The sequence below is a fragment of the Tenrec ecaudatus genome, chromosome X (genome assembly GCF_050624435.1).
Source record: "Tenrec ecaudatus isolate mTenEca1 chromosome X, mTenEca1.hap1, whole genome shotgun sequence".
NCBI lineage: Eukaryota > Metazoa > Chordata > Mammalia > Afrosoricida > Tenrecidae > Tenrec > Tenrec ecaudatus.
In genome coordinates, this window is record NC_134548.1 from 100,672,603 (window position 1) to 100,698,162 (window position 25,560).

General features: G+C 37.9%; 2 pseudogenes; one reads left to right on the forward strand and one right to left on the reverse strand.

Annotated features, from left to right (window-relative positions):
- Window positions 1-12,294: 12,294 nt before the first annotated feature.
- On the reverse strand, window positions 12,295-16,264 carry LOC142433581 (kinesin-like protein KIF13A; annotated as a pseudogene).
- Window positions 16,265-16,361: 97 nt separating this feature from the next.
- LOC142435019 (cytochrome b-c1 complex subunit 10 pseudogene) lies at window positions 16,362-16,517 on the forward strand (annotated as a pseudogene).
- Window positions 16,518-25,560: the final 9,043 nt, after the last annotated feature.

Consider the following 25,560-nt stretch of genomic DNA (forward strand, 5'->3'; position numbering starts at 1 on the left):
AGCAATAGGCTCAAGCATAAGAACAAATTTGAGGATGGTGCAAGACAGGACAGTGTTTAGTTCTACTGGACTTAGGACCCCTATGTGTTGATGACACTTAAAAACAACAACAACAACAACAACATATGGTGGCTACAAGTAAGAATTGACTGGATGGTACACGATAACAACAAAGTGCATAAATAATGCCTTAAATAGGAATATGATTTAGTACAAGCTTTATACTCTATTTAGTAAAAAAGTAAAGTACTTATAGTCTTTGATTCATTACTAATCCTCCCATTTAAACGGTATTACTGGCAAATAATTCACATAGCATACAATTCGATTTTTCAATTATATCAATCAGAGTTATACAATCATTACCACAATCAATTTTAGAACATTTTCTTCTTTCTTGTACTCATTGTTATTAGACTTACCTCTCCTGGATTTCATATACAGAAAAACATACAAACAAAAAAAGCACCCTAACAACAATAGTAAACTAAATCAGAAAAATCTCAAAAAGAAAGTGGAAACATGAAAATCTGGAACAATTTAAAAATTGGTCATAAGGGGGATCAAATGACAAAGTGTTACATTTCAACCTAACTAAATCTGCTATAATCCATTTACCAAAGCACTCTGCTTGATAGCAAGGCAATTCACTTCCCTGGTCTATGGTCAGAAGAATTCACCAGAGGCTTACTCCATGTATGCACCCTGCAAGTGGATTTTGGGCTTCCACTGTCATAAGTGTGAAAACCTTCTGCCTTCTGCAAAACAGGTATTCACAATTTAATTTCCGGATACCACTCCCTCCTTCAGAGTTGGATTATATTACTTACAGCTCTTGGATAGCCCAGCTTGATATGCCTCTTTCATGTGGATTTAATCAATGCCTCACTGAGATGGCTGCTTATTTGAAGACAAACCTTTAAGACTCCAGACACTATTCTTCCTGATTGTCTGTCAGCATCTAGTGTCTTCATCACACTTTGCTGTAGTACCCATATCTTTAGTGATTTCTTCATGAGGGTGAACATCAAGCAAGGCAGTGTCAGAAGAACTTACTGTTCTTAGATTGGGGCTAGAATTAAGTGTGTGCCCCCAATCCATTCATATATGCAAGGTTTATATAAGTCTCTGGTTCACCTTAGAGACATCATTGTCATTTTATGATCTACAACATTATCAGTCATCTCCTTGGGACATAAGGTGCTTTTACAGATAGTTCCATTAATTTATAATGGTATAGAATTTAAACTAGAGTTGAGAAAAGGAAATTATTCAAGTTTAGTCCAGCTAAAAACTGCAATACATGAATTGCTGACCTGTACAGATAAAATTCTTAAGTGACTGAACACTATTTACACAAACAATGTGGGTTGGTTATAAGGCAAAACTTTCAATAATATTTATTGACAGTGTCAGAATAGGGCATGCCAGATGAACACATATCACAATAAAGCAAGGAGAGCATTAAAATAATAAGTATATGGTAGTCCTGGCCCACCATTCATTGGTCACCCTTTGGGAACCAAATTCAGGGCAGTCAGTTTTATAACCTTGGGATAGAGTCACCTGCTTCTTCTCACATCAGGGAGTTTCAGCCTTAAGTCCACAGGCAACAGGTGAGTTTGTGTTAGTACCAAGTCCACTTTGTGGGGGATTCACATAGATTCCTTTGGTGTCGCCTGTGAAGGATGTTGTGCCCCTTTAAGGAACAGAGTCTATAGCACATGGCCTGTACCACCAACGGCTCATAGAAACTAGGTTAAAAGTGTCCAATTAGAAGCAGAGTACCAGGCATTTTCTCCCCTTGGGGTTTTATAAGCGCTGTTAATTGTTTTTTCCCCACCAAAGGACATTGTTCCTCCCCATTTTCCTACCAAGAGAAATGTAATTGCTTTCTCAGAGACATGTATTCTCCCCACCCCCACCTCCCAATCTTGACTTGAATTCCCAGTTTAGGTTTGTTTATCACTTTGGTAGGAGGAATTATTGATTTGGGGTCACCGTAACAGATTTTCTTATGGCAGCAACTGAATGGTCATCTTCTCCTCCGTCTTGAAAAATTCACCCCGGTTGAGGTGGGATCTCCATTCAAAGTGATTTTTAAGATGTACATGTAGAAGGGGTGATGTATGATTCATGGACACTACTCAGAAATAAAACACAATTAAGTAAGTGTACAAGGATTCAATTTGCATCACATGTAATGAGCAAACGGAATATAATGATGATCTAAGTATAAGAGACTGATTTAATGCCATACTTTACGTGAAAATGGATTTAATTATAATATAAATCTAAATAAGATAAAATGCATGATCATTATAATTAGTTACTTTCCGTTATAGGAATCATAAATAAACAACACTGGTTCTGACTATCTATTCCATATTCTTATCTGGTGGAAAATCAAGCTGCCATCAGCATTTCTTCTCTGGATGAAGAATATGATTTTGTTTTGGAGTTTGGTGTCTATATCAGCTGTATGAATACAAAAATTGTGCACTAGGAGAAACAGAAAATTACATCTACATTTAACAACCTGGGTTTTTGAACAGCATTCCCTGGAGTTTAAAAAACTGTACATATTTCTGTTTATTTTAATTTGAAAAGCATGATGTGTTTTATTTCAAATAATGATTAATAATTTTCAAATATAAAACAATAGGCAGATAGAACCCTGAACATAGTAACTTCTAAAGAAATGTACATAGCATACTGAAAGTAAATAAAAACATTTGATAATATTTACCAATGGAGCAAAGGCAGGTTTGATTATAAGTAGAAGAAGGAGGTGAAGGGGGAGGATGGTGAAAAGTCCAGTGCTCAACCTTGAGGCATGCCTTTCATACTAGAATCTGGTGTGTCCTGATGATAATTTTCTCTTGAGATTTTAACATTAAAAGTTCCTGATAAAAATGGGCTTCGGAATACCTGTAGAGGAATTAGAATTTGTTGTTTGAAAAAAAAAGCAAAACAAAAAAAAATCCATCAAACTAAAAAATGTACTTGAATTTCCAGAGCTTGCATCCAAATATTATCTTGTGTTCAAGTCGTACTCAAAATACGAAATCATAGAACATAGAAAACCACCTAAAGGCAAAATAAAGAAAATAATGCAAGAGTAGTCCAAAACATATTGAAATAGATTGAAATATTATAGAAGATACAACTTCTTCATTAATTTTTCACCAAGTTTGTACCATATTTATCCAGAAATGAAAAGTAATTTCAATTTTACCCCACAACATATGATTTGACTGCAACTATGCCAAGTAAAAGCTATTGAATGTATCTTTGCCTGAAAATATATTGTTGAAATATCACTTCGTATAGCCTTAATTTTCCCTGGTGGCGCAAACAGCGTCAAATCAGTAGTGGTTCAAATCCACCTTGGAAGATGAGCCTGCTCATGGGCATCTGAATGGTCACAGCCTTGAGAACGCTGGGCAGCATTTATGCTCTGTAGATGGCAGGGTGCCCAGGAGTCAGAATGGACTCGGTGGGGCAACTCATAACAACAGCATCATAGCATTATTTATGTGACAGGAAATGGATATTATATCGTTTCTAAGATAATTTTCTTCCCCCAAAGTGATAGAAATTTTTGAAAAGCCTTTATGGCAAAAAATAGACTAAAAATTACTTTATGAGTTGTGTCTGAATCTAGAGGCTATAATTTCAGCTCAATGGCAAAGCAACCTGCATGTGAATTAGTTAGTTGTAGCTATCTCAGTAGATATGGTAAGCAAAAGTCTAAGTGGGAATTCATAAGTATTGTAAACATGATGACTCCTTGACAATGTGTCTGCATTAAAAAACAGTGCAATAAATATACTTGACAGGTTCTGGACAGTATCTGTTTTTCTAATTTTGGAGGCTGTATGTTCTTAACATAATTGCCAAAGGGTTTTTTTGATAAGTTTCAAAATACACAGTATATGCGTTTTGAAGCAATGATATTAACACCAAGCCAGAGTTATTTTGCAGCTAGTGAACACAGGATACATCTGGAATACCCTTTCTATTATTGTACAGAAACTTTTAGCTGAATACCAACATAGGCATCAATGGATTTTAGGAATAAAGTATCATATGATCTGCAAAATACCATGAAGAGAAAACTACTAAATTTCCAGAAGCCTGTGGCTTCTGTTCTATCTTTATATTTTTGGAAATATTTAATGATGTTTATATAACTGTAAGTACGCCATTATGTAATTTGCTATCAATCTTCTAAGTATGCTATCTTAAGAGATAAAGAAGCAAGTGAGATAGTGGTTGTAGAAGCATATAAGAAAATAATTTGTTGTTGTTTTGTTTTCTTTTGTTGCTTTGTTTTGCTATGTCTTTTTGTGTGTGTGTGTGCGTGTGCGCGCGCGCGCACACGCATATTATTATCTCTGCAGGTCTATCTAGATAAGATAGGTAGGATAAACAATCTGGAGGAGAAAACAATGGGACCAATGGTTCTGGGAGGACATGGGAGAGAGGGAGGCAAGGGAAAGGAAGGGGGTGTTAACAAACCTAGGGACAAGGGAACAAAAAGTGATCCAAAATCGATGGCGAGGAGGGTGTAACCAACAGGAATTACTGAAACCCAAATGAAGGCCGAGCATGATAGTTGGGCAAGAGGAAAGTAAAAGGAAATAGAGGAAGGAACTAGGAGGCAAATGGGCATTGATAGAGCTCTAAATACAGGTATATATATATATATATATATATATATATATATATATATATATATATATATATATATATATATATATATATATATATATATATATATGTAAACATATTTCTATATGACGATGGGGAAATATATCTATGTGCATATGTTTATAGGTTTAGTATTAAGGTAGCAGATGGACATTGGGCCTCTACTCAAGGCAAGAACCCGTTGTTTTGTTAAACTGACATTCCAGGATGCTCACCTTCCCAACATGGTAACTGAAGACAAAGTGGGTACATAAGCCAATGAGGTGAAGAAAGCTGATGGTTCCTGGCTATCAAAATATATAGCATCTGGGGTCTTAAAATCTTGAAGATAAACAAGTGGCCATCTAACTGAGAAGCAACAAAGGCCCCAAGGAAAAAGTACACCAGCCTGCGTGATCATGAGGTGTCAATAGGATCAGGTGTCAGGCATCAAGGAACAAAAAATAATATCATTGTGAATGAGGAAAAGTGCAGCGTGGAGACACAAAGCCCATCTGTAGGCAACTGGACATCCCCTTACAGAAGGGTCGCAGGGAGGAGATGAGCCATTCAGGATGCAGGGTAGCAATGATGAAGCATACAACTTTTCTCTAGTTCTTTAATGCTTCCTCCCTCTATCATGATCTCAATTCTACCTTACAAATCTGGCTACACAAGAGGATGTACACTGGTACAAATTAGAGCTGGAAACACAGGGAATCCAGGACAGAAAAACCCCTCAGGACCAATAATGAGAGTAGAGATACCAGGAGGTTAAGGGTAAAGTGAGGTAGAGAGGGAGAACCGATCACAATGATCTACATATAACCCCTCCCTGGGGATTGGATAACAGAAAAGTGGGTGAAGGGAGACACTGGACAGTGTAAGACATCAAAAAATTTATAAATTCTCAAGGGCTCCAAAGGGAGGGAAGGTGGGGGAGGGAGGGGAAAAATGAGTAGCTGATACCAAGGGCCCAAGTAGAAAGAAAATGTTTTGAGAATGATGATTGCAACAAATGTACAAATGTGCTTGTCACAATGGATGTATGCATGGATTGTGATAAAGGTTGTAAGAACCCCCAGTAAAATTATTTTTTAAAAATAAAATCATTTAAAACAGTGAATTACAAGATAAAACACTAGTATCTCCTTTCCCACTCTAGACCCAGGACTTTCAAGCAGAATATTGTAGAAATTAGTGTGCTTGTTGGTTTGTGTTCGCTTGTATTGCAGATTATGAAAGGCATGCTCATAAATTGTTGTTGTTAGGTACCATCAAGTCGGTTCTGACCCATAGTGACTGATACACAACTGCTCCTTCCTGTGCCATCCTTACAATTATTCCTACACTGGAGCTCATTGTTGCAACCACTATGTCAACCTATCTCGTTGAGGGCCTTCCTCTTTTAAGATGCCCCTCTACTTTACCAATCATGATGTCCTTCTCCAGGGACTGGTCTCTCCTAACCTGTCCAAAGTATGTAAGATTAAGACTCAATATCCTTGCCTCTAAGGAACACTCTGGCTGTATGTCTACTCAGATAGACTTGTTTATCCTTTTGGCCATCCATGGTAATTTTAATATTTTTCTCCAGCACCACAGTTCAAAAGCATGGATTTTTCTTTGGTCTTACTTTTTCAATGTCCAAAACTTCTGCAAGCATATGATACAATTGAAAATACCATAGTTTGAGTCAGTTTCTTAGTCCTCAAAGTAGCATCCTTGTTTTTCAAGAAGCTAAAGGTGTCTTGTGCAGCAGATTTACCTAATGCCATGCATCGTTTGATGTCTTGATTGCTGCTCTCATGAACATTGATTGTGGATCCAAGCAAGACAAAATCCTTGACAATGTCAACCTTCTATCCACTTATCATGACAGGTACTTTGGTCCAGTTGTGAGGATTCTGGTCTCCTTTACATTGTAATCCATACTGAAGGCTGCAGTCCTTTATCTTCATCAGAGAGTGCTTCAAATCCTCCTCATTTCAGCAAAGGTATGGCATATGCATATCCCAGGTTATTAATAAGCCTTCCTCCAATCCTGACGCAACAATCCATTTTATATACTTCAGTTCTCTGATTAGTCATTCAGTATACAGATGGAACATGCATGATGAGAGGATACAACCCTGCCACACAGTTTTCCAGATTTTAAACCATGCAGTATGCCCTTGTTCTGTTTTCACAACTGTTTCTTTATCCTTGTACAAGTTCTATGTAAGCACAACGAAATCTTCTGGAATCCCCATTCTACTCAAAGTTATCCACAGTTTACTATGCTCCACAAAGGTCAATGCTTTGACATTGTCAATAAAACACATGTAGACATCCTCTGGTGTTCTCAGCTTTCTACCATTACCCATCTGACATCCGCAATGATATCCCTTCTTTCACTTCTTCCTCTAAGTTTGACCTGAACCTCTGGCAGCTCCCTGTCAATGTACTCCTGCAACCATTGTTGAATGATTTCAGCAATATTTTACTTGACTGTGATATCAATGATATTTCTCTATAATGTGAGCATTTTGTTGGTTCACTTTTCTTTGGAATGGGTACAAATATGAATCTCGTCCAATTGACCGAGTAGCTGTCTTCCAAATTTCCTGGCATTGACGAGTAAGTGCTTTGAGTACTTTATCAGTGTATTGAAACATTTCAATTGGTATTCCATCAAACTAGAGCATTACATTAGCCAATGCTTTCAATGCAGCTGGATTTTCTTCCTTCAGCACCATTGATTCTTGTTCATATACTACCCCTGAAATAATGGAAGCTTGACTAGGTCTTTCTGGTACAATTATTGTGTATTCTTTCCATTTCTTTTGATGCTTTCTGCATTACTCAATCAATATTTTGCTCCTGGAATCTTTCAATATTGCAACCTGTGGCTTGAATTTTTTGTTCAATACTTTCAGTTTAATATATTCTGAGGGTGTTCTTCTTTTTTAGATTTCTAATTCTAGGCCTTTGCACATTTCTTTATAATACTTGGTTTTGTCTTCTCTAGCTGCCCTTTGTAAATTTTCTGTTCAGCTCTTTGACTTCATCCTTTTCCCCATTTGCTTCAGCTACTCTGTGATTATGATCAAGTTTCAGAGTCTTTTCTGACATTCACTTTCATCTTTTCTTTCTATCCTGACTTTCTAATGCCCTTTTAATTTCTTTATGAATCATGTTTTTGATGTCCTCCTACAGTTCATCTCATTCTGGAAAATATATAATTACAGACTTTAAAAAATAAGTACCACTGTTTTTTGACCTTTTTAATATATTTTAAACAAGTGATCTTATGAAAGTGAACCTAAAATCTTGCATAGATATTTATTATGAGATAAATTTCAGTAACTCCTGTCCATGATTCTTTTTTCATTCATAGATCTGCATAAACCTTTTAAAATTCAAATATAAATTTTAATTCTTGTTTTGTTTTATGGCCTCTATAGCATCTAATAAGTTTCACTAGATATTGAAACATTTTTCTATCAAGATCAAGTGCCTGTTTCTAGAAATTAAAGGCTTAAAAAAATCTAGCCTATCAAATGACTTTATGGCATCCATTTCTGAATGTTAATAGTAACCCAGGAAAGTCTAATTTGATTGGGTTTGTTTCCTTCTCATTCGACCCTCCCTCCCCCCCGCCCCCCCCCCCCCCGCTTATTTTTTTTAGATAGTTTATTTACCTAATTCTTCCTTACAAAGGCACGATGTGGGAGGAAACACTCTCTTTGTTACATGGGTTTCTACACCACAGAGTTAATCTTCAACTGAAAAAGATTAGTATCACATATATATGAGTAACAAAAGAAGAGATGCTTTCAATCTGCACACGTTCATCTAACAAACATAGAATTAGAGGGTACTAAGAGTAAATATCCAAGGTTAATCTGTTGTTCCTGACTGGCAGTTGTTTATTTTAGGTCGTGCGTATTTGTAAAAAGATATAATAGAGTTTTAGGCAGAGTACTACACACAAACATTTCAGCAATACTGTAGAAAACAGAAAAATGTCCCACCATCATTTTGATTATTTTTACAAATAATTATTTACACAAAACTTCAATTTTCACAAGAATTGAATTTGCTCTTTTATGAAAAATATGTTTATTCATGAGAGGATAAAATTAAAACAGCAGCAGCAACAACAGCTGATTTTCAAATGTGATTGTGTACTAAATGGACAGTAAGTATTTTAAATAAGAGTAATGTGTTTATTTCATGGGATTTCTTTCTTTATATAAATCATTTTATTGGGGCTCTTCCACCTCTTATCACAATCCATCCATCCATCCATTGTGTCTAGCACATTTGTACATTTGTTGCCATCATCATTCTCAAAACATTTTCTTTCTACTTGAGTCCTTGGTATCAGCTCCTCATTTTTACCCCTTTCTTCCCCCACTCTCCCTCCCTCACAAATCCTTGATAATTTATAAATTATTATTATTTTGTCATGTCTTACACTGTCCAGTGTCTTCATGGGATTTCTTAAAGCTCAGATTCTTAATTGCAGAGGAAGACAAAAAAATAACTTTTATATTCTGCAACAGTAATTTGGCATAAAGCCAATGTAATAACAGTATAATTTTATATTCCCTCCCTTTTATAAGGTCAAAACTGTATCAAGAAATGTTTCTGTAGTGTCTGGGGTCTTAAAGGCTGTATTAAAATTTGCAGGCATCTAAGTGAAGCACCTAATAAATCCACATGGAAGAGTCACACCAGCCTGTGTGATCCAAAGATGACAATCACAAAATCCAAATATGATGAAGGGAAAATTATCAGAACTTAAATTGTGAACACCCAATTTGTTGAAGACTATGGAGGACAGTGGAAGGCCAAAAATCCATCTGCAGAGTAACTAGTCAGATTAAGCATCTGGCAGATCCCCTCTAGTCACAATTGAGGCTGCAAGGGTTTAGTGGAGACAGGAGGGGGGACCTGGGGAGCAAATAATGAATTCAGGAGAGGGAAGGAGCACTAGAACTGACAATGCATACACAATTCTTCTTAAGAGCCACTTGACTGTGGAAGTAAATTTTATATCAATCAAAATATTTTTTAATTTAAAAATTAAATTTGAAGCAGAGTTTTGTACTAAATCTCTTGAGAGTGTTTTCCTGAGTTAATGCTTTATCACTTGAATATGTTAGTGATTTTTACAAAAATATTTTTTTCTTAGGAACCATAATGAATCTCTCCATTTATGAAATATGCATTGGTTTACTATTACAACCTAACCTCAGATCCTTTACATGTTTCCCCAATTCCTCCAATGTAGCTTTAAAAGGAAAACAACCTAGTTCAGAATCGCGCTTTGTGTTTTGTTGCCATGTCTCTTTAAGTGTCCTTCAATCTTCAACAGTTCCTTCACTCTCTTGAGTTTCCTAATTATTACACTTTTTAAAAATTGCAGGCTGGTTATTTTGTAGCCTGTTCTTCAATTTGGATTTGGTTGCTATTTCCTCATGATTATATTTAAGTTATGCATCTTTGGCAGTATATCATTGAAGTGATGATATTTTATTTTCATTGCATTTTATCATGCGGCAAATTGTTTCCATGTGTTATGATTAATAATGTTCACTTTCACCACTCCTTTAAGGTGTTGCTTATCAGTCTGATCCCCTGTGACAGTAATCTTTTTTTTTCATTCATAAGTTGGAGAGCCATATGTAAATATTCCAGTCTTCATCATTCTTTGTGTATTCATGCAGGTCTTTATATCAATATGAATCTACAATCTTCTATTTTATTTACAGGTTTACAAATAATAAATAATTTTATTTATATTATATATTAATATATGATTTATGTTACTGAGTGACCAGTGGAAGTACATGGTAACTGGTTTTTGTTTCCTTTTGTTATACTTCCATCATTTGTTGAATTCTTATTTATAGCACAAAAAGTTGTTCTATAATAATTTTCAACTTTCTCTTTCCTGGCTTGGAATCATTAATTTATCCAAGGAGAGCTGCTACATCTTAGAAGGATTTATATTTAGAAATCAAGATCAAGTATAATGTGGTAATTATTTCTATTCAGATGATTTTTTTGCTCACAGAAAATTCTATGAACATAACTAGGGAATATAAGCATATATGTACATATAATCATTTACCTTTTCCTTTTTCCTGCCTCCCTTTCTTTCTCTCCTTTCCTCTTTTCCTTTCTTCTTCTCTCTTTTCTTCCCTTGCTCCCATCCTCTTTTCCTTCCTGCCCTAATTCTTTCTAGAAAATCCTGCATCTTGGAAAAAAAATTGAACAGTAAGTAACCTGGTTCCCTTCATAGTTAATATATTAAATTATTTGATTGAGATACCGGGAAAATATCTTACTTTTGGTGTCTAGGAAAATGCTCCCCTTTTCACCTTCAAGCTTACATACCCAACAACCAATATAGAAGGCCTGCCGGTCTACGTGAGCTGACAGCGCTTACCAAACTACAGCTGCATGTACACTCCCATCTGATTTCAACTGGACTCTGAGTCTGTGTGAGGGCATAAACTCTGAGATCTCATTGAGCATCCTTCTCATATCATTTAAGTTCTGATTCCCATTAAGACATTCATTTTATACAAATATCCTATTCCTCCCCAAAGTCTCTTATAACTTGTACCAGCAAACTTATATGTCAAACAGTACTCTTAACCTTGTCTCTGTTTTGACACATCACCCTGGGCCACCTGAAAGCTGCCCCTTTATCAATTTACGGTGTGGATGCTCTCCTATTTGGTCCCATTTAATAGCTTTAAGACTAAATTATTTGAGGAGTGAAAAGAGAAGGCAGAATGAGAATGTGGTGCCCAGGCCCTTCTATTCTTGCTGAATTAGAAATAGTATGGTTTTTCTTTATAATAAAAAGTATTACTACTAAGAATCCAGTTTGTTAGGTGTGAAGCTGTTTGCTCCTTGGGCAATCATAATCATAATCAAATCATAAATATATTTACATATGCACATGCCTATAGTTAGGCCTCTATGTATGCCCTTTGCCTCCTACTCCTTTCCTCTATTTCCTTATGCTTTCCTCCTGTCCCACTACCATGTTCAGCCTTCATTCTGGTTTCAGTAATTCCTCTTGGTTCCATTGCCCTTGGTCACTTCCTACCAGTCCTCCCATCCCCTCCTTGCCACTGGTTTTGAACCACTTGTTGTTCTCTTGTCCCTGGCTTGGCAAACACCTTCTCCCTTCCCCACCTCCAAATCTCCCATCCCCACCCCCCGGGACCTTTGTTCCTATTGTTTTATTGTCACATTGTTTATCTTATCTAGAGAGACCTGCAGAGATAATAATATGCGCATAAAATTGCAGATGGCCTGGACAGCACCAAAGTGGCACCTAAGAATATGGGGAGGACGGCAGCAACACCAACAAACTAACAAACAAAAAATGGCTGATATACAAAATCTAAAAGAAGAGAAAAATATAATAAAAAAAGAAAGAAAGAAAAGCCTGTTAATAGTTCAAGGTCTGTTTGTTGACCTTTAGGAGTGTTTTCCGGATGAGTCTGATGGGGTGCCACACTCTGGCCCCAAAGTCCATCCTTGATACACCCTTGGGACCTCCTTGCTCTGCTTCCGCCCGCTGAAGAGCTATCTTTTCTTATGCTCCTCTTTTACAGGTGTTAGGAGTTTGGCACACTTTGGTGGCTGAGGAGAGAATGTTTTGCATGGGCTGACCATTAAGGCAGCGTGAGGAATCTCTGATGTGCCACCTCTTGCCTTCTTCCAGGTGAATCCCTGGGAAAATTCCATGACACGCTGGTTATGGAGCTGTACTCAGACATTCTAACTGGTTTTCTGACCACCCGTATCGTCTGCCTCAAAGCCAGCGAGGTCTGCTCAGCTGAAAGCGAAATTGTGGACATTTGGTGTGCTGAGGCTTCTCGGCAGGTCCTGGACTTAAGTGGAAAATGCTTCTTTGACAGCAATGGCCTGCTGCAGCCGCTCAAGTCTCAGGAGGTTCTACCTGCTGCACACCCTGCCTGCACTTCTCAATGTACGTCTTTCCGTCTGGCACCCCTTCATTCTCACACCTTGCTACCTGGAGAGCCAGCGTCTGTGTCCTCAATTCCCTCTGTTGCTTTTGATATATTGGACTCTGTTCCACAGGTGACACCACGGGAATAAACGATGGTTTTCAACGAGAATCTCCTCTGAAAACTCTCGGCGAAGCTCTGTTTATTGTCTATGTTGGCCGCAATCTGTTTGTGCCAGGCTAGCTCCCTGGCAGCAGGGTGACTGAGCTGGATGGTGGCCCTCACAATCACTTAGATTCTTTCCTTCTGAGGCGTGACCCTATTCAAGTGCCAGAATCATGCACTGAGGCCCATGAGGCTCTGGCTGAAACTTTATCATCCCTGTGCCTTACGTTGGGTAGGTAGAAAAACTGGTCGCCATGCTCCTTGGGGAGGATCGAGGTCACCCCTGATGTGTGGAGGCCGACGAGCTGCTCTTTGGCACTGAGGTCAGCCACATTCAAATCAAGGAAGAGAACAGGGATGTGGTTTTTCATTCCAGGAGGAGGGATGCAGTCGGCAGGTGCCCCAAGGATGCCACTACCTGGTCCTAGGACCAGCACTGTGTTCCGTTCCTCAGCCTGCCCTCCACAACACTCTCCATCCCCATTCTCCAGCGGAAATGGACTCCAGGAATAGTCCTTGTGGCGAGAGATGCTGACGCTGTACTGGGAAGCCCTGGACTGACAAGAAGGCACTTCTGGCTTCAGCACGGGCACAGCCCCCGGGGACTCACACTAGTCCCAGAATGTGTATTGACAGGAGACAAAATTGAGAGGTTGTAGGGCAGTCCCCAAAATCTTTGGTTTTTACCCGGTGCACAATTTTTTTGGCTTGATCTGCATATCTCAACGAGGAGAGGGTTTCTTCATAGTTATCGCTTGCTGAGCTGACAGTGGCGAACATGGAGGTCTGGCTTTTGCCTCCCAAGTTGTCCTTGAGAAAGCACATGAGGACTGAATCCCAGTAAGGCACATATTTGCTTGCACTCTTACCAGTTGCTTGGTTGGTCAGTGGCTGATATCGCCAAGCCCTAGGTTGTAAGAGATTTGTTAATGTTGCTGCCTTCTTTCAGGCGCCCACCCCTGCAGCTCCTGTTTTGGACACTCTTTGGCTGCCTGCCAGGTCCACAAGCTGACCTTACTGACTTTCTCTCCCAAGTTCCCAGACTGCAGGTCAAAAAGCGCCTGTGTGATGATGACATTGAACTCAGCATGGAGTGGCTACTCTCCTCATTCATGTGGGTCGCAGCGACTGTGCAAGACTTATTCCCCTCAGACATCACAGCCAGTTGAGATAAAGCATCCACATCTGGTCCCCAAACTTTATGCTCTTGAACTTTAAGAGGCTGCATACTCCCTTTGGGGTCTAAAAGTTTCCAGACTTTCTCATTATGGATTTCCATGTAGAATAGCTCCACTTTGAAAGTCTGAGCATCGTTTTGCTTCAGAGAGATCCTCAGAAGTAGAGCACAGCGGAGCCTGGGAGTGAGGCCCAGCTGCTCAGCATTGCCCCTCATGGCAAAGGACTTGCCTGGACCTGTCTGTCCATAGGCAAAAATGCAAGCATTACCCCTGTAAGGTCTTTTCAAGAATTCCTTCCCCAAAGCCAATCTGTAAGCAATTGGGCATCCTACAGAAGGGGCATGGACAGAAGAGGCACCAGTTAGGGTTCAGTGTAGTACTGATGAAACATACAGCTTTCCTCTGGTTCTTTAATGCTTCCTCCCTCCCCCCACCCTGCCACTATCATGACCCTAATTCTACCTTACAGATCAGGCTATATCAGAGCATGTACATGGGTACAGATAAGAGCTGGAAACACAGGGAATACAGGACAGATAAACTCCTCAAGAAAAATATTAATTAGAGTAGACCTAGCAGGAGGGTAAGGGTAAGGTGGGGGGGAGAAAAGGGGAATCAATCACAATGATCTACCTATAACCCCTTCCCAGGGTGTTCGGCAAAAGACAAGGGGGTGGGCAGAGACATCAGACAGTGCCAGACAGGAAAAAATAATAATAATTTGTAAATTATCAAGGGTTCAGGAAGGAGAGATGGAGAGGGAAAATGAGGAGCTGATACCAAGGGCTCAAGTAGAAAGAAAAAGTTTTGAAAATGATGATGGCAACATATGTACAAATATGCTTGAGACAATGGATATATATATATATATATAGATGAGTTGTATGAGCCCACAATAAAATAATTAAAAACAACAAAAAAAGAATCCCTTCCCCAAGGCACTTGAAAACCATTTCTTGACCAGCGTATTTTGTAGTGTTAGATTCATCCATGGACCAAAAGCAAAAATCGAACAATCCTCCAGACCTTGTCTCTGTTTTGACACACCATCCTGGGTCACCTAAAGTCTGTCCTTATTTCCATTTACAGTGTGGATGCTCTCCTAGTTGGCCCCATTTAATGGCTTTAAGACTAAATTATTCGAGGAATAGAAAGAGACAACATAGAGCAAGAGTGTGGTGCTCAAGCCCTTTTCTTTTTGTGGAATTAGAAAAAACATGATTTTTCTTTAAAATAAAAGAATACATCAAGAAATATTGCTAAGATTCCAATTCATGCTTACATGGATTTATTTCAAACAGATGTCTCTGCTACCCATGGATAGCTACAGACAAGTTTGCCCAGTAATACACTTGTCTTAGTTGCATTAAAACACAAAACAAAAGCAATGAACCAACAAAATACGACCCAAAACCCCTCACTGCCATGGATTTGTTTATGACTTCCAGGGACCCTATCAGCCAGTGCAGAACTCATCCTGTGGGTTTCTAAGACTAAATATTTACAGAAGTAGAAAAACTCCTCTTTCTCCCATAGAATGGCTAAAGGTTTGAAGCCACCGACCATGTGGTTAGCAACCCAATGCAAACCCGCTACAGCACCAGAACACCTTAGTCTCATTAGGGGCCTTAAAACATTTCCACGGAAGCAGTGATTTTTGTGGTGATCTGCAGGGTCAGTGTAATTCAAGATAGAAAGATCAACATAGATGTTTATGATGTCTGTACTTTGTAAATTCAAAAAGGTAATACTACATATTTACTTCAAGGATGCAGTTTGATCACAGGGGCTTATCATGAAGATGCTTTATGAAAATTAAAAATTGCATGGTGAGAAAAAGGCTAGAAAAGGTGCCCAACCCCCTCTCCCCCATCAGAACAAAGCACTTGCCAATTGTTGGGCTTTCCGCTGAGGATGTCATTGGGAAACCTTACCCCATCCCCCCTTACAGCCCTGATCTTACCCCTTCAGACTCCCTTTTGTTCTACAAACTCACAAAAAATGCAAAGGAACATAATTTCTATCCCTCTAGGATGCCAAAACTACAGTTTTGATGAGGTATAAATCAAAGAGCAGGAAATTCGTCAGGGGAAGAGTTAGAGCTATGGAAATACTACTTTCAGAAATATATAGATCTTGATGTAGGATATGCCTAAAGCAATAGCTTCACATTTTCATGTTTTTGTTTAATAAAAAATTCTTTGGCTTTGTACAAACACTTTCTAACTTACCCTTGAACATCGATATTCCATTTAAAGATTTTACTTTGAGAGTTATTTTTCTGGGCCAGATAGATGAAAGACTCGTGTTATTACAAAATATGCACTGGTGTGCTGCAATGCTCACCAGGTTCCTGGGCCCGCGCTACCAGGAGCTGGCGAAGCACAGTCTGCTCCGGGCGGGCATGCGGGGCCCCTTGGGTTCTATGGGGCTGGTATGGGCCACCGACTGGCAGCAGCTCCTGGACTGGGTTCCCTGCATTAATGGCAAATGAAGAAACGACTGGAGGACGACTGAAGAAACCCTCCAAAGCTTCCTTCCGATTGTGACTGGTGGTGCCATTTCGTCCCATCTCTGCGTCTGCTGCAACTGGACCAGCCACATACCTATAGGTGAAATGACGGCCAACCAGATGAGACTGGACATCAAGAAAGCCCACAGCGCAACTGAAGGCTTTTGGGTACTAAAAATAACTCAGATGTATTGATTCCCATAGCATTAGAGCACACTTTGAAAGTCAAATATGTACGACAGTATGGTGAGACGCTATCTCATGTTCTTTGGACATGTTAGGAGAGATGAGTCTCTGTAGAAGAATATCACGCTTGTTAAAGTGGAGGGTCAGTGACAAAGAGGAAGACCCGCGAAGAAACGGATTGACCCCATGGCTACAGCAATGAACTCAAACATAAGAACAATTGTGAGGAGGGCACATGGCCAGCAATGTTTGCTTCCACTGCATGTAGGGTCGCTGCGAGTCAGAATGGCATCTAGCAACAGTAACAACAACGACAGTGAGCAAGAGTCATAAAAGGAAAAAAAACCACGTAAGACAGAATTAGGTCTCTAAGTGTTTCAGACATTGCACGATCACATTTATATTATTTTGACTATATGACATGCTTATACAAGGTAAAGGCGTTACAGGAGAATGACTAAAGAAGAGGATTGCTTTAAAAATATTCCAGCAGATTTTTTTTTTGACTTTTAAAACAGTTTTATTGGAATATAATTTACATATAATATGATCAATAATTCAATCACATCTAGAAGAGTTGTACAATGATCACCAAAATCAGTTTTACAGGTTTGATTTTTCAATCAGTTGACTCTACCGTGAAGACGTTCTAGATTTTTTTTTTCTTCTTTTACATTTTATTAGGGACTCATACAACTCTTACCACAATCCATACATATACATACATCAATTGTATAAAGCACATCCATACATTCCCCGCCCCAATCATTCTCAAGGCATTTGCTCTCCACCTAAGCCCCTTGCATCAGGTCCTCTTTTTTTTCCCCTCCTCCCTCCCCATTCCCCCCTCCCCCATATGCCCTTGGTAATTTATACATCGTTGTTTTGTCATATCTTGCCCCATCCGGAGTCTCCCCTCCCCCCTTCTCTGCTGTCCCTCGCCCAGGGAAGAGGTCACATGTGGATCCCTGTAATCAGTTCCCCCTTTCCAACCCACTCACCCTCCACTCTCCCAGCAGATTTTTAAAAGAATACAGTAAAACTCCAGGAAAACTGTATACTCTTATTAAAGTTAATAGACACCAAAATGGAGATCTTAGAATAATATTAGCTACAATTGAAGAGGGAGTTTTGCAGAACATACTCAGCATGCACAGGGAAGATGTGGAATAGAGATTTTACAGTGAATAATAAACATCTTAATGGCTTGGAGGTTGGAATGAAATGTATCAGGGATGGAATGAGGATGTTTACAATAGACAAATGTACAATTAGAGTTTCTGAAGGAGAGAAAAGAGTAAATCAAGGCTTTTCTAATATGTGATATTAGAAACGTAATATTAGAGAAGATAATCGCTGAGAATTTCCTAAAACTAATGAATAGCATAACACCAGATATTGGAAGTCCAATATGCATGCAGCAAGGTAAGTGAAAAAATCCACATCATAACTTTAGGATGAAAATAAAGAAAATTTAAATGCACCTATGAGAATAAAATTTTAAATAGAAAAAATATTAACTCTTGATACTCTGTGAAGTTGATGAAGGTTTGAGCTCTTTGTTTGATTTCACACATAAAAAATGAAGCAACAATCAAAATGACTCATGCATTGTTTTCATGAAAGGAAACAATGAAGAAAGGTTTTTAGAATAAATATACAGGTATAGTAGTAGATGTGGTGCTTTATTGTGTTGTATTCGTGCTACTGTAAATACCTCATTCAGGGCAAAGCCTCGCATCAAAATGAAAAAAATTGTAAATATCTCATAGCTCTCTGGGACACATAAAATAAATGATTGATGTGTATTGCAGTCACATATAGAATTGAGGCAGAGTGCTATGATTCATTTTGTCTCATATTTATATAATTACATAGAATTTTATTTTTTCTCTCCCTTGCTTTGCATAAAGTATTAAGACTTGTTTACTTGGTCTCTGAAAGATCATTTTATGTAGACACACAATGGTTTGCAAAATATGTATCCCAGCACAGAGTTCCCTAATTGCTTTAGGTCCTTTCTCTCTATTCCTACAATCACCCTTTTCCACCCCATTCAACTCTCCCATTGCTCCTTTCTTCTGACTTTCCCTAATCCCCAAGCTTCTTTCTTGACTGGAGATGAACGAGGAGGGGCAACAGGCATCAGTCACTAGATGAAGCTGCATGGCTCTAGAATGAAATGAAAATACATATTCTGTTACATTTGGTTCATTTGTGAGAGGGTAAAAGGGCATACAACTGGGCACTTTGCTGTTAGCTTTCTATTACCATTAAACTTTATGTGTGGAAATGCACATCCACCTAACTTAGAGTGACTTGAAGAAAAGATAATTTCCAATGAGCAACCAGATCCAATATAAAAAAAAATGAAACATTGACCCAAATTTCAAAATGATAGAATACACATCGTATACAGTCAGAAGTAATTCCTTGGACTTATATGTAAAATAGCAACATCTTTAGCTGTAATTGCTGCAAAAGTCACAAATGGCAAGCATTCATCAGCAAAATCACACCCATTGTCAAGGCCAGCATCTCTTCAAGCATGAATTTCTTCATAGTGAATGATGGCATGACTTCAGATGTCTTCTCTGCACACTTGTCAAAGGAACCACTATCAGGTGGTACGTGAAATGAAATCTATTTACTCTCTTGGGTCTAGCATCTTCAGTCAGACTGTTTAGAGGACAGGTATTTTGGTGCAGATTATTTCTTGCTCCAAATCCAGTCACTGTATTAACTGTGCTGCTGATAATTTGCAGATGTTGACTTTGTAGTTGTCATCTCCTTAGATGGCATAACATATTATTTCATGCTTTTTGGCATGTTTTGTTCTAATAGCAAAAGCCACATATGAACAATTTATTTCCTTTGCTCATTAGAAAACAAAATTAATTTTAAAAGGAGGAAAGGTAAATTATAAAAAAATATTAATTTTACAGTACAGTTGAGTCAAAATCTGAATTCCTATCTGCTGTAAAAGATGAAACTGGGATGTTGTGAGAAACATGATGTGGCAAAGTTTGTTTTCAGCCATTTTCTGTGATATGTATTGCATTATCATAGAAAAAATAAAAGCTAAAAAGTTCTACTGATAGAGTGAAAGATAAGGTGAAGAATTCTGGCAATGCATGGAGAGCCTCTCCTTGGTCATATTAAAATATATACATTAAAAGACTACTTCAAACTACAAAATAAATTCATCTTTGTCAAATATGTCCATGCTAATTGAGAACAACAATCTCCCCCTACTGCCTTTACCCTCTTTAAAATTGAGTTATGTTCTGAGTTGTGTAGACATATTATTGGCCTTAAATATTGCAGGAGAGAATTTCAAGGACTGCTTTCTGCACAGTCAATATATAGGCGTATAGGATCCGTTTCATTCATTTAACTTGGCTAACAGTTTGAGTTAATCAGTTAGCAGCCCTTGTCTCTTCTTAGAGACAAGGCCATTATTTCAAAGAACTTTTTAAGAAGGAACATGTATTGTATTCTATGTTAGACAGAGTTCTGTAGAGAAACAAAACCAGGACACTGATGATTTTTAGATAGATAGATAGATAGATAGATAGATAGATAGATAGATAGATAGATAGAGATAGATATAGCATACAAAATAAACAGTTAATTAATCTATAAAGCAATACAAATGGCTCAGTGCAACTCACTCCCGCAAGACAGTTAATACACTGGCAGACCTTCAAGTCTTGAGGGCCACCGACTAGTCCTCTGAAGAGCAATTCAGGCTATCTGGGCACAGGCAGCAAAGAGCGAGGCAGGTCACCAACAGTGAGCCAGATGACAGGGTCCGACAGTCCCCAGCTCAAGCAGTAGCGTGGCGAAACAGGTCTTGTAGCTTGTAAATTGAGGTAGAGAACAAACTAAGGAAGCTGCACACTGGTCTGATGATCAAAGAGCAAGAGACAAGAAAGGCAAGGCTCGCCGAACCATTTGTCTCTCCACCCTTCAATTAATCCCATGTGTGTTCATTGGACATTTTGTCACAATAAACCTACATATCACACCTTCCTTTTCAGTGGGAAATACTATGTAGACATTGAGTAAACAGCGTGGAAGCTATATCTGGCCTCCTCTGGCTACCCAAGGGAGAAGGAGAATTCCTCAACAGCTGTTCTACAGAATTCTTCTGCATCGTGTCTATTGCCAAAATTATAAATGGCAAACATACTTCCATCTTCCATCCTCCTTTACCCTATTCTGACACCAGCCATTCTCCCATGACACTCTGACTTTTGTGTTGGGTTTGATAATCAGTTGCGGTGGCAACACACAGCTCACAGGCAATACTTATAAGTAGGGGGGTTATTAGGGAAGTTAACAGGTTACCATATGCCAGGGTCAGAAAACATTAAGGATACAATCATTGGTCCGCAGCAATACCTCTCAGCCAGCAGCCAAGTCTCTCTCTTGTCTTCAGCCTTTCAGCCACATGAATCCTTGGCCTTTGCCTCCTTGGGCCAGGAAGGGAGTCAGCTCCTGTGCCTCACAGTCTTGTGGTCTCCTTGCCGTGGCCTCTGGGCTCAGCTTCTACTATTTCACACTGAGATCCCTAACATGCTTTATCGGTGGCTCTTCTTTGTTGCTGGTCCTGGGATTTTTCTCTGTTCCTACTTCGGAGATAACTTATTCTTACAGCCAGGCGAGTAGCAACTATAACTGACCTATTCTCTCTATTAGTATTATGCACATACTATTTCCATAGCCCCAACCCATACTTTGGTGAGAGTTACAGAGACAAGAATGGATGAGTCATATTAAGAAATTTCACTCCACCACAGGCATGGGTATGCTTCATTAGTGAAAATGAGATACAGAATCACTAGAAATAATTATGAGGCTTGGGAGCCATGCTCTGGTTCTGTCAAAAAGAATAAGTAAAAAAAAATAATCTGTTTTAAACATAAACATAAATTTTAATGAGATTTTAGTAAGAAGGAGAGATCTGAGTTTCATTTACTCTCTTATCCATAGACTAGTATTGTAGTTAAAATCTCATTGAACATGCAATCTGCAAGCACATGGTGCTTTAAGAAAAAGGAGATCGTTAACAAATATACATTATGTATTTGTATATCTGCACAGATGTAATTATATATAAAGGTATATAGGCACATACCTTTGAACAGAGAGAAATAAAAGTTATTGTTCATGGGATTTAATGTAATATGTGTAAAGTAAATATTGAGAAACATTTCTTTTGCATGTCATCATGTTTAGTTAAAATACATATTGCATTAGGAATATGCGTGTTTGTGAGGGGAAAGAATAAGAAAGAAAATGAGAGAGAGAACTTCACACTCAAGGAAACAAATAGATTTATTTTTTAATACTAATTATAACAAAAACAGCATTTTTGAAACACCTATAGAAGTAAAGATAGGTTGCTTATAAATAATAAATTCACAGACATGAAAGGAAATAAAAATCTACCTGTGAGAATAAACACCTGGGGAAACTAGAAAAAATATTTAAATTCATTTGGCTTTCTCTCTCAAAGTACACGAACAGGGAGACCCTTAATTTATTTCTTTTTAAACCTTAGCAAAAAGGTAAATAGACTATCCATTACGTTTGATATTATATTTCACCAATTCCATGGGACATCCAAGACCTTATCATCACAATGCTGGTTATAGTATGTCAGCAGTAAATGTCATGTCTGTCATCCTGAGCTGTACTGAGCCGATCCATGTAAGATTTACTCTGAGTAAATGTCAGAGCCATTGAGAGTGCCTAGACAAAATGATTTTTTTTTCCACTGACAAGTGCTTGACAATAAATTGTCTGGCTAGTACAATAGTAGCAAGCTAATTACTAGGCCTTACTTCCCATAAAGATATGAAGACTATCATGTAGCTCATTTCATTTGTCAGGAAGGATTTCAGATACTGCTTTTATATGCATATTTCATGTAGATAAATCAGGATGGCCCTTCACTCTCAAATGTTCTTGAAAAAGTACATTTTAGTCTGAGACACTTGGTATATCCTGTCTCCATCTTTTATAATAAAAAGACAAGCTGCACTTTACAATCTTTGTAGCCTTCCAAGCATACAAGATAAGGCAATCACCCATCAACTCATTACTTCTATCTCCTCAAGTACTACTGTCATCCTTTAGCCATTGCTTTTATTCATAGAAATAATTTCTAGAGTCTACTCCAAGTGTCACGTTTATAAAATACAGGGGAAATGAGCTAAGGGATGTGTTCATATAATAAATTGAAGGAAATATTTCATTCCATATTAGGAAAACACATAGGTTGTATAAATCGGCTCACAAATAGAAGAGGGAATGTATTTTCTATAAAATATCAAGTAAAATAGTAAAGACTTCCTCTTTTACTCCCTACCAAAACACTAATAATTTCACACATCTTGACATATACACTATGATAATGAAACAGAGTGGACTCTAGAGTCACTTCGGCCTGAATCTATCATTTCCTAGCTGTGCATCTTATTAATGTCTCTGTGCATCTTATTTAATGCCTCTGAGACTCAAGTTTCTAATCTATAAAATGGGAAAAGAATAGTATAGTAATATTTACTTAAGAGATTCATTTTGGAATTTAAATGAGAGAATGTCTGCAAACTCCCCCAAACACTCTGGATTGGTTGACTCAGGAATAGGCATTGATGAACTGCAGGCAACATTCTATGATGTTAACTTACCGTACTCTGGTACACACAACACATTGCATCTTGTCTGTAGCCAGGCATATCTGAAAATGGGTGAGAAAAGATCTGAGCTTAGTTCCTTCTTCAAAACTAAATAACCAGGTAAATACCTTCTGTTCTCCTTTGTCTGTACATGGGGAATGAGGATGGAAGCTATTAGGATTATTTTAACAGAAATTTCTCTAAATAGAAACATGAGGAAAGTAGGAAAAAGTGGGTTCCTGGACACCAGAAGTTCTAATGTTGCTAGTAATTGTAGGTTCTCCAACTGATTTATTTGTAAAATCTATTGAACCCAATGAGAAAAAGGATAGGCTATGTATTTATCTACCTTATTTTGAGAAATGTGCAAAACTCAACATTCTCTAACCACGATCCTTATCTGCTTCTCTCTTCCCCTAATTTGTGTATTTTTTATAACCATCCCAAAGACTTACTTATAGTACCATTGGTTTCCCTTATCTTCATTTGCATGCACATATATTTTAGATATGTACTCACCCTCGGGTGGCTTCATCCCCTCATGTAACCTTTTTGTCGTCATTTTTTACACTGGTTTCATGAAAAATGAGGGTGTTATGGTAACTTTTCATTTTAGTAGCATGGGGCAAAATTTGAACTGTTGTCGTTAGCCCTCTTATTCTTGTTGAATCTATTGGTTACTTTTCTTCCCTGCCCTATAGGGTTGCTATGAGACAGCACCAGCCAGATGGCAGTAAGTTTTTGAGTTAAAAAATCTCAAAAAGTGGAAAGGGATAGTAAAAAATAAAAATATGAATGGAATAGTAAGCACAAATAATGGGTCTGGAAAGGTGCTCTTTTTTGGTGGGGAGTGAAATCACTTTCATAAAACTAATTGTGTATGAATTGGTGAATGAAAACCCAATTAGTTCTGTAAGCTTTAAGTCATTACAATGAAAAGTTAACAGTGAAAACTAAGACATCTTTGAATTTTTCAAAAGCAAAGATGTCACTTTGATTATCAAGGTGTACTTGATCCAAACCGTGGTATTTTTGCACTTCATATGCATGTCAAATCTGGACAAAGAAAAAGGAAGACCAAAGAAAAATCAATACATTTGAATTGTAGTGTTGGCACAGACTGCTACATATGCAATGAATTGCAGAAAGGACAAGCAAATGTGCCTAACAGGAAGTGCATGCAGAAAGCTCTTTTAAAGATTATTTGGAACATGATAAAACAAACAAACAAATGACCAATCCTTGGTGAAAGGCATCATACTTGGTAAAGTAGAGCGTCATCGACAAAGAGGAAAACCCTTGATTAGATAGGTTGACACAGTGGCTGCAACAATAGATTTCAACAGAGCAATGATTGTAAGGAAGCCATAGGACTGTGACACATTTTGTCCTGTCACATATAGGGCCATTATGAGTTGGAACTAACTAGAGAAAAATACTAAAACCATGACATTTATGTCTATTTTAAATCATGATATCCTATGATTTCACATGGAAGAATCGCAAGGCTTACTACATCAGGGGAAAAGAAAATATGAGCTAGAGAAAATTAATTGTGTTCAGTTTTTATAATAAAATCTCATACATCACAAATATAAATTAATATATGATAGATCCTCAGTTACTCAAGAAGATAATCTAAAACTATACTTCTCCCATCCTGATTAAATACATTTAATACATTCAAATTCTATGTATAACAGTTGTTATATTAAGCATGCACCTTAAAACGATATATTGAATAAAGTAGTATGTTAAATTTTTAAAAGCCTTGTTCACTGCCGTTTCTTGCAAAATCATTATTTAAAGTCTTCACATGCATTTTGAAACATTAGTGTCTCAGTTACCCTGGAACTATTTTTGGAACATCTTTTTTTTATTGTAAATTAGCTGGGGATTTGCATTGTTGATCATCAGTATTGTATTCAACAGCTTAAACTACTAATCTAACCCACCGAAATTTTGTTCTTCAACTGTTGCTTGTTTGCTTTTGTCCATCTTGTGGACTACTATCTTCCATTTCACCCAAGTTAATACCCATCAACAGTCTAGCCTACTGCTTTATCTTCTTTAACTCTTCTGCTCTTGGAAATCTGTGACATCTGTGATTCTTGGTTTCATCATTGTTTTTTAGTGATTCATAGTATTCC